The sequence below is a fragment of the Monodelphis domestica genome, chromosome 3 (assembly GCF_027887165.1).
Source record: "Monodelphis domestica isolate mMonDom1 chromosome 3, mMonDom1.pri, whole genome shotgun sequence".
Taxonomy (NCBI): domain Eukaryota; kingdom Metazoa; phylum Chordata; class Mammalia; order Didelphimorphia; family Didelphidae; genus Monodelphis; species Monodelphis domestica.
Window position 1 is genome coordinate 226,486,515 of NC_077229.1, and position 14,432 is coordinate 226,500,946.

The 14,432-nt window shown below is 37.7% G+C and overlaps 1 protein-coding gene across 4 annotated transcripts in view; it reads right to left on the minus strand.

The window, feature by feature from the left end:
• The window catches only part of ATP9B (ATPase phospholipid transporting 9B (putative)), a 558,010-nt gene that overhangs the window by 527,120 nt on the left and 16,458 nt on the right, over positions 1 to 14,432 (minus strand). The window lies entirely within an intron of this gene.

The following is a 14,432-nucleotide window of genomic DNA, read 5'->3' on the forward strand; positions in this document are numbered from 1 at the left end:
CATGTATCCCCATTCAAGATGTCATATGGTCAACCATTATGGCATGGCAGGACTACAAAACCACCATATTTGTCGATGCTAAAAGGAGAATGTTTACTTCATAAATACCTACTTGAAATATAAAACACGCTGGAAGAATTAAGAAAGCTAGGATTACTAATATAGAGAGTACCATTGGATTTCTCATTGCATAAAATAAAACAAGGAGACAAAGTATATGTCAAGAATTTTACTAGAGAATCACCCACAGAACCAAATGGATAGGTCCTATGGATGTTGTTATGGTAACTCCTACTTTGATAAAGGCAGATAGGAAAGATCCATGGTTTCATGCTTCACATGTAAAACTACATTATGCCCATAACATTACCAGCAATGAAGAATAAAATAATAATTTCTCTAGCAATATTTAACAATTGCCCCTATAAATGGAAAGCTATACATGAGAAGACAAAAATAACAAATATAAAAGCACTGCAGATAATAGTATAAAGAAAAGGCACAAGAGTACAAATTAAATTACAACAGGAATAAGCACTGCAAAAGCAATGATGAAATAGCCCCATACATATATAAAGAGTACAGCTCCAATAAAAAATCATCCCTACCTACAATGATGAAAATGAAACAAAGTTACTTAAATAAGAAGACATCTCTGCAAAACACATTATATTATGTATTATTCCATCTATACCAACAAGAACACAGAAAACTATAGGCTAAAAGAAAATTCTATCTCCAAGAAAAATTCTAAAGTCAAGATAATCTCTTAAAATGAACATCTTAAAGAGCAATCTATACAAAATGAAACCCCTTGTGAAATCAAACATCAAATAATATAATATAGTATCATACTTCAAAATCGCAACATACCTCCTGAAATATTTATACAGTATAACATACTAATTACACCCATACATGAAGACTATCATAGGGAAAAGCACACTTCCACACATGAAGAACCAACTCATGAACACTGACAGGTACACATGAAGAATTCAAACTTACTCTCATGCACAAGCAAACAAAAAAAATCAATCTTACATATACACATATGAAGAACTTATACACATGCATGTTCCTGTATGTTAAAGAACACGGGACTTCAATCAAGGTGAGACGACAGACAACATGTGTATGCTGCACAGATGAAAAAACCAAGACATGTATGTTTCTACAATCAATATCAAAGGCATGGAAAGACTTTGAAATCTTAAACTGATAGTGTTGAGGTCACGTAAGAATATGTCATACATGTTAACTTCACATATAGGTGCATACACATATATACAACTACACATAAGTACAACGTGGAAAGGAGTTTCATGAAATGGATGAGTATATATAACATTTTATAGTTACACATATACAAAATTCATACTGATATACTTGTGAGTTTCTGTGGAAAATTCAAACAAAGGGAATTCTCTTATCTGCATGATTTTGCACAGAAATCACATACAAAATTGTATTATAACTGTACTTATGTAAAATCTGTATAGACAAAAATATGTACACTTGTAAACACTAATAGAATTAACATGCTAACAATATAAGGTTAAGTTACTGACATTCTAATTACTAACACATAGGGCAAGATTTAGGGAAGTTGTTCAGAATCCTAGATGACTTAGGGACAGTTGAATAGCATAATTAATATAAGTTAAACTACATAATAATGTTAGTAACAATTGCTGTTTATAGAAACTTTTACCTAGAACAAACTATAGTCATTAGGATATAAGAAAGTTACATTGTCAAAAATATTGTTTACATTATTGCATTGTTATTATTATGTTCAAAATCATATTTCTGTATTGCATTTCTATAACCTACACCATTTTCCTTAATCCCAAACCTTGGGATAGAATTAGGTAGTCAGAATAGTGAAAAAGGTTAGGATCTTTTTTATTTTGGGGGTAGTAGAATATTTAAAGTAGTATAGTTTCAGAGCTTAGGTTGTTAGGAACTCTTCATAGTGAAATGATAAGGTGAGTATTGATTATGGCAAAATTACTGGTTGTAATTTGCTGAACAAGGAAAAGTGGGGAATTGTGAGGAAGAGATTATAACATCAGTGAGATTGGAAAACAAATGCAAGGAAATGGAAGCTTGAAGGAACTGTCAATCAAGGAGAGAAGGGAGATTCCAAAGAAGAATCTGGTCAGGGAGGCAGTTAAGAAAGCAAGCATCTGAGGGGGCAGCTGGGTAGCTCAGTGGATTGAGAGCCAGGCCTAGAGGCGGGAGGTCCTAGGTTCAAATTTGGCCTCAGCCACTTCCTAGCTGTGTGACCCTGGGCAAGTCACTTGACCCCCAGTGCCTAGCCCTTACCACTCTTCTGCCGTGGAGCCAATACACAGTATTGACTCCAAGATGGAAGGTAAGTGTTTTATTTAAAAAAAAAAAAAAAGAAAGCCAGCATCTGAAACTGGTCACTTCTTTTCTTGGACTCAGGAGAAGGAGCCAGCAGACAAACTACTCTGGATTCCTGGCTAGTGATTTAATATTGAAAAGATTGGAGCACAGCTCTGAAGAAACTTTTCAGTTATCAACTATATACCCTCAGAGACAAATTAACTTTACTTCCCCATATTCAATCTCATAGAAGATTAGGGAGACCCTAAATTCCCTCTTTACTTCTCCCACCTCCCTAACTTCCCTTCTTTAAGAATAAACCCCTTTCAGAAAGAGCCATAGTGTGAGAATAGTCTTTTTGAAATTTCTGATAACTCACCACATTGAGAAGAGCCTTTAGGACCAACTGAGAGAGAGACAAGAAATGGGGTGGGGAGAAGGAGTGAGAATCATAAGCTTTCCCCTCTAACCTATTTCCTGGTGTCATCACTCCAGCACTTCTCTGCTACCTTAAATATCCTAGTGAGGCACATATATTACACTTTTCAACTTCCATTCTATATGACATTTTGTGAAATTCTGAGGTAGTAGAAATCACTTGCTGTAGATTCTCTTTGGATTTTCTAGATTGTTATTAGATCTTGTGTTAACTTCTGGTTTTTGCTTCATTAGCTAATTGGGCAGTCTCTGTTCTGACAGTCGTTTTGACAGGAAATCTGAATTGTTTGGTTAGAATGCAAAATGCTTATAGGTAAATAGAGAGAAAAAGCTGGATAGTTATACTGATAACTTACTGCAGAAAAGAATTTTTAAAATCTGGTAGCAACAGAGCACTTTAAGGTTCATAAGGCTTTACCTACTATAGCTTACATTATCCTTCCAAGATGCTTGTCTTATTTTTACATTTGTATTCCCAGCAGTGTACTGTGTACATAATAGACACTTAATAATGCTTGTTAGCTGATTTGAAGTACATACTGCATGTATTTTTGCATAAGAGGAGTCTCAGGGAGGTGAAGTGTTGTGCCCAAGTTCAAGTAGTTATCAGTGCCAGTGACAAGCACCAAATCCAGGTCTTTCCTCACCTCACATCTCTCTCTTCTGAGAAGTTATCTATTCTTTCTAAAGAGAATTTTGAATGCCATACTAAGGAGGTTGAAACTATTTGGTAGGCTATACAGAACCTCAAATGGGATTGAGAATTTATTGACTATACCTAAAATGCAATTATTAATTGGTTCATGTCAATTTGAGAGGAAGGAATTAGTAAAGTGCCACAGGAAATTATTTATCCTTGGGCTTATAGTGCTTCATATTTTTATCAATGACTTAGATGAAGGCCAAATGACATGCTTCACAGATTTGCAGTTCACATGTAGTTATAAGTTCTGTGTTGATTTAGAATCTTGAACCCTAGAGACTACATTTCCTACAATCCCCTTTTCCTTTTCCTGTGTGAGAATCTCCTTAGGTGGATGGAGCCTGGAGTTTCTGTTTCCACCCACACAATCCACTTGGAGGAGGAAGGAGCAGCAGTTGGGTTTTGCTAGCCTTACTTCCTTATACTTCAAGATAAATATTTAATAAATATTATTATTAAATATAATACTTGGAGTATTGGATATTAATTTTAATCTTTATAGCTCCATCAATAATTTACTAAATATCATTATCATCATACCTATATTTATATAGCCCTTTAATGGTTATAAAACACTTTACATATATCTTGTTCAATATTCAATCATAATGCTATTTGCTTATTTGCAAGGATACAATGAATAACTTACAATTGTTATAAGGAAACGTTAAGGAGGAAAGTGTGTAAATTTGCAAAGGGGAGTGGCATGTATAAGATGGAAATAAAGGAGAACCCCTGGGATGATGTTATGTTAGAATAAAGAACCCCTGGGATGATGTTACGTTAGTTAATTAGTTAGTTAGTGAGTACTGGTGATCCAACTACCAGAGAAACTCCTCCTTTATCTGAGTAGAGTACTAATGGTTACTCTCTACCTTAGCCTGGATCACTAAAGGTGACCTGAAGGAGAAGCAGATTGTCACAGATCAGAGATCACTTCAGCAAGTTAGTATGTATCGTTTGGCTAGGGATTTTGTGTAACCTGGCTCTTCCTTAGATGACCCCTTTCTCTGAGCAGATCAGTAGAGAGAAACTAGTATCGGATGCTTAAGATTTGACTTTTACTTAGGTAAAGAAAGGTTTCTCTCTTAAAGCTCCTTCTTCCAATACCCCCCTTCACCCTTTCAGTAATACCTGACTGCATATGAATATATTTCAAAGATGGTTTATTAATATAACTAGCAAGGGAAAGATTGAGGAATGAGGTAATCAGGAGATCCCTAAGCTAACTGTTCAGACCAGACTTGAGTCCCCAGCTTTGGCCACCAGCCGGGACCAGTCTGGAAACAAATTCTTCCTTTCTCCTATGCGATACTAACTTAAACTAAATGTCTAAGTAGTAGCTTGAGTCTTGAGGTTAAGATGTTACAGAGATGGATACTTTATCTTCAGGTCTCACACCCAGCCTGACTTTCTGGGAATAATCCCTCTGGCTAAGCTGAAATGTCGTATCAAACCACAAAGTTCTTGACAAGTTGAGATTCAAGACTGTTAATATACACCAGAGACGTAGAAGTCAATTTGGGACACTTCTGGGACTCAGATGGGATTCACAATCCAGAGCTCAGGAAAAGCTGTTGCACCCCAGAAGGCTCAGAACCGAATCCCCTTGTCCACTGAAATCCTTCCCAGCATCCCTCTGCAACACTCTGCCTCCTAGGCTGTCAATCATATCTCTTGTCATGTTCTGTATTAACTTCTACTCTTACACATGAGACCAGCAGAAAAGATTCTAGAACTTTAAAGGAAGAGTTAGACTGGTACTGAGGCTATTAGATGTCTCTCTCTGGAGATATCTAGAGGTGATGGCTGCATTTCCTTAGTGGCTGATCCTGTCCTTGTCCCTGTCCTGCTTGCTGTCTGTCTCCACTGCAGAGTGTCTGTTAGCCTTTTCAGCCCACAGTCAACCTACTGGCACTGACCCAATACAAGACCACTCGGGAAAATGGGAAAATAGGTTTAATTAAAGACAATAGGTTAAAAGGGTATAGGATAACCCTAAAGCTAAATTTCTAACTAATACCCCAAAAGATGTAATATCTCCACAAGGAGAGTCTTCATAAGAGTGGGTTATCTACACTAAACTGTTCCTCTCTTCCTAAAAAACCCCAATCCCTGTTCTTGGCTAAGCTACAACTAAAACCCCCAACTAAGGTTGGTATAAGGAACTGGTCTGTGTAAGTTTAGTAAGGCTCAGGGAAGATCCTAGATCCAAAAGGACCTAGACCTAGTCTCACAAGCTGTGCAGACAAGTTGGTCAGGATCACCAGGTTCTGCTTCAATGAAATACAGCACCAGAGATAGCAAGCAGGACAGGAACTAAGGATAGGAACAGCCACTAAAGAAATGCAGCCATCACCTCTAGATATCTCCAGAGAGGACATCTAGCAGTCTCAATACCAGTCTAACCCTCCCTTCAAAGTTCCAGAATCTTTTCTGCTGGTCTCATGCCACTCCCCTTTGCAAAACTTACATACCTTCCTCCTTAACTTAACTTTTCCTTATAACACAATGCAATATTAAGTATTATCAATAAAGGGCAGGTCCACATCACCTCATGTGGGGAATATTTGTAATAACCTACAAGTGATTTGCCTGCCTCAAGTCTCTCCCTACTACAATTTATCCTTCATTCAACCACAAGAGTGATTTTCCTGAAGTACAGGTTCAACCAGGTCACAACCCTTCAAACTCTAGTGGTTACCCATTACCTTCAGGATCAAATACAAAATCTGTTAGAAATTTAAAGCCTGGCATAACCTACTTCTCTCCTACCCTTCCAGTCTTCTGATACTTTATTCCCCAATATTCTTCAGTCTAATGGCATTGGCCTCCTAGCTATTCCATGAACAAGATACTTCATTTCTCAGCTCCAGGCATTTTTCTCTGGCTGGAACGTTCTCCCTTCTCATCTCTGCCTACTGATTTCTCTAGATTCCTTTAAGTTTCAAGTAAAACCTTATCTTTTCTAGTGCCTTCATTCTGTCAATTATTTCCTATTTATCCTCCATATAGCTGCCCTTCTATGTCTGTTGTGTTTTCTCCTACATTAGACTGTGAACTCCTTGAAGGTAGGCACTGTCTCTGGTCTCCTTTTGAATCGCTAGGACTTAGTACAGTGTCTGTCATAGTAGGCATCTAAGAAATGTTTATTGATTGTCCTCAGCTCCCAAAACAGACAGCATCCCCAGCCATCACTGTCCCAGAACATTGTTAGGATGTCAGTAAAGAAGTTCAAATCCTCCTACTTTTACAAATTCCTGGGGATTAATGGGGTGAGATCAGGACAAAGGGGCAGGAGAAAAGTGATCATGACTAGGTTCTTTCCTCCCCACCCCAAGAAATACCTTCTTGAGAGCTTATCTAGAAAGCATCCACTCTAAACTATTAGAAGATTAAATACTTGTGTTCTCAACTTACTACTTAGAGATGATCCAAAAAGCATGACCAAGATTCCTAAACCAATATGAACATGCTTCCCATGAGGTTTAATTTAATTTAATGCCTTTCAAGGACTACTCACCCTTAGAATAAACCCAATGACTGATAGATTGATGTTGAGACACTATTCACTGATATTTCATAGCTCTGACAAATTGTTCTCACTTGTCAAAGGCATCAGCATTTTGTCATTTACTTTAAGTGAGCCAAGTAATTTGACTGACTCAATCAACCCTCACTCTTACACTGGCAAGGCACAGTATTCTTTTCCTAAGCCTGATCTTGTCCAATGATTTAAAAGATACTGATGTTACACTTATCAAATCTACAGATGACATAATGTTGACAAGGATAGGTTATTGGCTGGATAACAAAGATCCAAAAGGATCTTAAATATTTAGAAAAATGGGCAAATAAAGCAAGATGAGATTTAACTGAGATGTTCAAAAGTCTTACACTGAGCATTTTTTTCATTATAGTTACAGGATAGAAGAGAACAGAGAATAGTTCTTGTGAAAAGACTTAGTTTTAGATAAGTGAGTTAACAGTATGATGTAACTACCAAAAATATGCAATTATAGGGCTCATCCAGGATGATGTCCAGAACAAAGATGATATGTCCAATATATCACTCAATTAATTATAAGGACATTACAAACTAGAGGTTTTCCAGAGTAAGGAAACCAGGATAAAGAAAAGACTCCAAACTATATTAAAGAAATAATAATAATTATTAGAAATAATAGTAAGTATATTAAAGTGCAACCATTCTGGAGAACAATTTGGAACCATGTCCAAAGGGCCATATAACTGTGCATCTCCTTTGACCCAGCAATACTACTAGATGTGAATCCAAAAGAGATCAAAGATAGGAGGAAAGGACCTAACTATGTAAAAATATTTTACAGCAGCTCTTTTTTGTGGTAGCAAAGAACTATAAAATGAAGGGATGTTCATCAGTCAGGGAATAACTGAATAAGTTGTGGCACATGTTTTAATAGAATACTGCTGAACAATAAGAAATTACAAACAAGGTGGTCACCAAAAAAAAAAAAAAACCTGGAAAGACATATAAAATGATGCAAAGAGGGGATGCCCTTTGATTAGGGAATGGCTGAACAAATTGTAATATCTGTTGGTGATGGAACACTATTGTGCTGAAAGGAATAATGAACTGGAAGAATTCCATGTTAAATGGAATGACCACCAGGAATTGATGCAGAATGAAAGGAGAACCAAAAGAACATTATACACAGAGATAGATACACTGCAGCACAATCAGATATAATAGACTTCTCTACTAGCAGCAATGCAGTGATCCAAAACAATTCTGAGGAACTTATGAGAATGTTATCCATATCCAGAGAAAGAACTGTGGGAGCAGAAACACAGAAGAAAAACAACTGCTTGATCACATAGGTCGATGGGGATGTTTGGGGATGTAGATGCCAAACGATCACCCTAGCACAAATATTAATATGGAAATAGGTCTTGATCAATGACACATGTAAAACCTACTGGAATTGCTCATTGGCTACACAAGGGGGGGGGGTGGGAGGAGGGAGGGAAAGAAAATGATTCATGTAACCACAGAAATATTATCTAAATTAATTAATTAAATAAATAAACTTTAAAAAAATAAAATGATTCAAAGAGAAGTGAACAGAACTAGGAGAACATTGTACAATAATAACAATAAAGTATGATGATCAATTATGCATGATTTAACTATTGTATAATTGAAAATCTGTTACCCTAAAAAAGAACTACATTTCCCAAGGGCCCAATGAATTCCTGTCATTATGTACTTCCTGTAGATAGGGGATATTAGGTGGGAACATGGAAGGTCCCAGCTCTTTACTTCCTGTTCTGAGCTTGGTGGTGATAAGGTGGGTGTTTGAACTGGCTGATCACATGGTCTTTACTTTGAGCATGTGGTCTTTATTTTGTATCTTCTTTATTCCTTGATTTCTAATGATCATGAATAAACCTCCATAAAATATAATATTTTTATTATGAGATTAAATTCTAAATTTTACACCATGATCAGGTCAGCATGGGAAAGAGAGAAAAGTCTATGGATACTGAGTCAGGGTCAGTCTAGCCTTGAACATACCACACAAAGCATTCATAAAGATAAAGGTCATGCATCTGGGCAAGAAGAGGTCCCAGACCCATACAATGATATAAAGATCAACACAGGTGCCAAATGATAGCTTTTTCCCCCCACTATATGTATAAACCCAGAGTAGGCTAAGGATGCCTCTGCCTTGAAGTGGCATTTAGGGAAAAAAGCAGTTGAAAGACCTAGACAGTGAATGAAATCAAAGTGCTAGAGGTTAAAAGTTTTTAAAAGAAACAAGAGCTCTAAAAAAAAGAACAGAAAGGAAATTAACAGTAAAAACTCTGCCTGAGCAACAAACTCCATATGACTAAAAATGGACCAAATAGAAGTCAATGACTCCATGAGACAATAATAATATCAAAGGGAAAGTAAAAAGACTAAAAAAAGTTTTTAATGATCATTTAAGTAAGCAACTTCAGTTTATGTTCATTGTTTGAGGCCTCTATAAATTTTGTGCTCTGCATACAATCCCATTAAATAGTCAGCATTGTATTAAGGTGTAACTATTGTACTAGAGATGGAAACTTGGTGAATTATAGTGGGGGAAATTTAGAGATGTTGTACCAGCAAGTAAGCAAAAGAAAGAGGCTGAATCTTGAGCCCCTCCCCTAACTACTTCCTTTTTCTTCCTTCCCAACTGTCTTAATGGAGATTTTCTCAGATGGTAAGTTGTAAATTTTCCCACTAATAACCAATCCTACAAACTAGTACTTTAACTAAAGGATCTTTTATTCTTTGGGGAGAAGGGGATAAGATGCAGCTGGGGAAAGAGGGAAATTAGGGTCTCCCTAATTCTAAATTATCTTGACGATTGAAGGCTTTTGAAATAAACTCTCTTCAGAAAATAAAACAAAACAAAAAATCTCCCCCTAAGGGTAGATAACAGTACTGCTAACAAGTCTCTTCTGGGCAAGACTAAATCTCTCTTCAGCTCACAGTATAAGTATAAGGCAATGGCCAGAGAGGAGATAAAGGGGTCCGTCTTCCACCTTCAGGCAGAAGCAGCCAAGTGAATTCCCAGGTAGCTGGAGCCCCTAATTAACTCTCCCTCAAACTTCCCTTGGAACAGTCTCTCCCTTCCTCTGATGATTTGTGTGTTCCAAATGTTCTGAGCTCTCACTGCTTTGCAGATCTAACTTTTGTCTTTGCCCAAATTTATTCAATCACACTATCAATTTAATAATAAGCAATAGTTCCAGTTAGGGAGAATGGTTAACTGTGTATGAGAATCAGTAATCAATAATTGTAGTGTGCTAAAAGTGAATAAAAGAATTCCCTGTAGATATCTTTGGCATGGGGAGTTGTGCATGCCTTCAGCATCTTGGAATACATCCAGGAGTTTCTGAGGCTACTATCTCATTTGGCTTTGAGACTACAGAATGACCCTGGCCAATCTCATTACCACCATATTTGGAATGGAGGGCTGTATAATCTGCTCAATAAATAAGAAATTATGACAAATCTGGTCTACTTGTCAAGAGGGTGCCTTGCCTCCAAGAGGGTACTCATTCTCCAAGAGTGCTCATCCTTCAAAAGAAGAAAACCTTCACAAGAAAGACCCCACCTGGCAGCCCCCTCCTAAGTTGAATTTGTGTAATCTAACTCAAGTATAAATACCATTTCAGTTTAAAGGTTTAGAGTGTCAGGCTATATTGGGTATGCCTACAGATTACTGATATATGTGAGATGTGCATTCACAATAAAATCAGCTTTGCTCAGTATTTTTCTTTTGTATAATGGAAAAAAAATGCATGCTATCGTAGAAAAAATAATAATTGACCTGGAAAATAGATCAAAGTGAAAAAATTAATAATTATTGAACTCTTGTTAACACCATGAGGAAGATATATTTTTAAAAATATTAAAAGAAAATTGCCTAGATAGCTTTGATCCAAATAGCAAAGTAGAAATAGTGTCCACTAATTACCTACTAAAAGAAAACACCAAAAAGAAAAGTCCCAGAAACAATATAACCAAAAGTCAGAGATTCTAGATCAAAATAAAAATAATACAAGAAACCAGGAAGAAAGAATTCAAGTACCACGAAGCCAGTCAGAATCACACAAGAGTGAGCAGCCAGATCAAAGAGTTTGGAATATAATATTCCCAAAGGCAAATGATATATAACTTTGTGCCAAGAATAACTTACCTAGCAAAAATGGATATAATCCTATTAGAGGGAGGAAAGGGGACCTTTAATAAAATAGAAGACTATCAAGTATTTTTTATAAAAAGACTAGAAATGTGTAAAAATTTTGGATTGCAAACACAAGAGTTAAGAAAAACACAAAGAGCGAAACACCAATGAACAAGGATAAAGAGTTAAACAAGAATATAAATAACTACTTACATTCTAATATAAGTGATAGACCCTGGGGGTTGGTAACCTACCAGTCAAGAGAAAAGACACAAGGTACTAAAATAATCCTCAAAAGATAGAGGTGACAGTTTTTAGCATAAATTGTAGCCCTCCAGTGGTGAGAACAGGCCCAAGTAAAATCACAGCCATAGTTTAGGAATTGCAAAGCACGTAATCAAATGTAGTCTGTTCCCCAGAATGAGAAAAGCAAACCTTTCCCTTCCCCAAATACTAAATGTTCTTCCAAGTAAATTACTGACGCAGAAGTTCTGTGAGAACAAACAGTATTCTATACAAAACTGTGTCATACATTGACATGTCGAACTGTCATGTTACCTGGGATTTATTATCCTACAGAAAAAACTCTGTTCAGAGCCACTGAGGTAATCTAAATCCATTGTCTCAATCTTGTAAATCATCATTAACTATTGTTCCTGAAAAAGGCTTACCTAATCCATTAGCCTATGTCATTTTCCCTATAAAATAAGTACCCCAAATCATTAAATTTTGTCACCATCCAGCAAGAGGATGTCTGCATGTCTGATCTGTCAGTCTGGGGGTTCAACCTTCCGAGTATTTTTCTCATCCCAGTTCACAGACCCAGGAATAATTCAGGGTGCAGAACATGACAATAAATTTAGGCCTAATCCTTTCTAAATGATGTGAACTCCAATTGATAATCCCTGAGTCTTGTTATAAATGACTCTTACCTGTAGTCAAACTGTTAAAAATTCTTTTCCTGCTTTATCTTTTCATAGCAAATTTTTCTTTTATATAAAGCAAAAAGGATATCCCATATAATCAAAGCAAACTAGAAACTGAAACCCCTGAAATTTGAATGTGCACAGTCATATCAGTACTCCACTCTGTAGTCACTCTTTTCCTTTTATCTGATCTCTTACATCTTGAGCCTGCCCTGTCTCCCAATTTACCTCTCCTTGATGCCCAGGACCTTCCAATTCCCCTTCTCCCTCCATAATATTCTCCGAGTGAGATCTTTCCAGAAATCATCAACACCAATACAGACCAAGGGATGCAGATGGGACCATGAGAGACCCAATGACATAATGCCCCCCTTCAATAGTAAGAAGTTTTGAGGAGCAAGAACTTTACCCACAATTGTATGACTGAAAATCTGTTACCCTAAAAAAGAACTGCATATCCCAAGAGTGGTCTAGGGACCGGTCGTTGGCGATGGTGCTTCCCAGGTACTTGAAAGTGCTGATGTTGGAAAGCTGTGTGCCTTCGATTGTAATGCACGGCTGGTTAGTTGGCCTCCCTGGTGTGGGTTGGAACAGCACCTCTGTTTTGTTGAGGCTAATGGTCAGGCCAAACAATTTTGTTGCGGTAGAGAACCTGTCCACAATGGTTTGAAGATGATTTTCTTGGTGGGCCATGAGAGCACAGTCATCTGCGAAGAGATCTTCCAAGATGAGTCTCTCTATTGTCTTTGTTTTTGCAGTCAGGCAGTGAAGGTCGTATAGTGAGCCATCCAGTCGGTATTTGATATAAACGCCCAGGTTTAGATCCATCACAGCATGTCGTAATACTTGGGTGAAGAATAGGTTGAATAGTACCGGAGCGAGGACACAGCCTTATTTCACGCCACTGGAGATGTTGAAGCGATCGGAAGTCTCTCCACCAGATAGGACTTCCCCTGCTGTCATGTTGACATGAAAGAGCTGGATCAGTTTGACGAATTTTGCTGGGCAACCGAGCTTGCTAAGTACTTGCTAAGTATTTCCTGTAGACAGAGGATAAAGGGTGTGGGCTTTGGAGGCTCCTCTCTGATGTAGAATCAGCAGTGATGGTGGTGAGTGGGGATGGATAAAAATGGCCAAGCAGCCATGGGCACGTGGTTTTTATTTTGTATCTTCTTTATTCCTTGATTTCTAATGATCATTAATAAATTTCTTAAAATATAATATTATTGAGATTTAATTTTAACTTTTACACAATCCCCTCTTGGACTTATGGACCCACTCTAAAATCTCCCACCCCAATAGTTTTCTTTTTATATAAATCAAAAGATGGGAATGATAGACCCTGGGACCACAACCCACCCTCCCCCAAACCTGCAGAGACCAATAGCCACCCCCCCATCCCAGCAGCTGTTCATACCATGAGACAAAGTCCCAGTAAAACCAGGTAGAACATTAGGATATTCCTGTCAGGCCTAGACAAATGATCTCCCACCCATATCACTCACTGACCATAAGGACTGAGAACCCCACATCCCCATGGGCCGAGGTTCCATACCCTCTAGGGGTCATCCAATGAACTGGACCCAAGTAACCCCAAATTGGCCAATAGAGGCAACACAGGTTACCTCATCTCTGACAACCACCCTATCAGAGACTTCCCCCTTCTCCTCCCAGGTAGAGACCCCCTAGCTATCCACTGATTTCAGGCTCCCCCCCTCTGTCTCCCTTTGTGCCCCCCACCCCACTGCCACTTCCACTGCCATCAGCCTCCCATCCCCTTTTGCCCCCTCTTCCTCTAATAAAGCTTTGTTATAATACCACCTCACTCTTGCCTCATTTACCTCCAGTCAAACCCCAATCAGTAGGACTGACAATGAGAAAATGATATGTGTCCCCTTTGAACCCTAACATCAAGGATCACAGAGGGAGTCAAATTAGAAGTTCTAAGAATGATTCTATTGTGTCTTGTTCCTAAGAATGGAAAGAGAGGTGAAGAGGGAAAGGAAAAGAAATAGGAAAGTTAAAGAAAATTATGTCATAGAATCCAGATGCCCAAAGATTGTCTCTAAAAGCATAGAAGAGTAGAACTAGCTAACACTTGAATCTTACTCATCTGACCTAGGCAAAGCAGGAAAGAACATACACATCCCAACACACAAATTGGGGGGTATCGATTTGGAATACATTTCACTCAACAGGGAAATAGAAGGGGAAAGGAAGCAGAAGAAATTAGAGGGAAAGTAGGGGTCAGTCTTAAGCAAAACAAATTCTAAGGATGTATTAAAATATTGATGGTTCTTTTTGAGG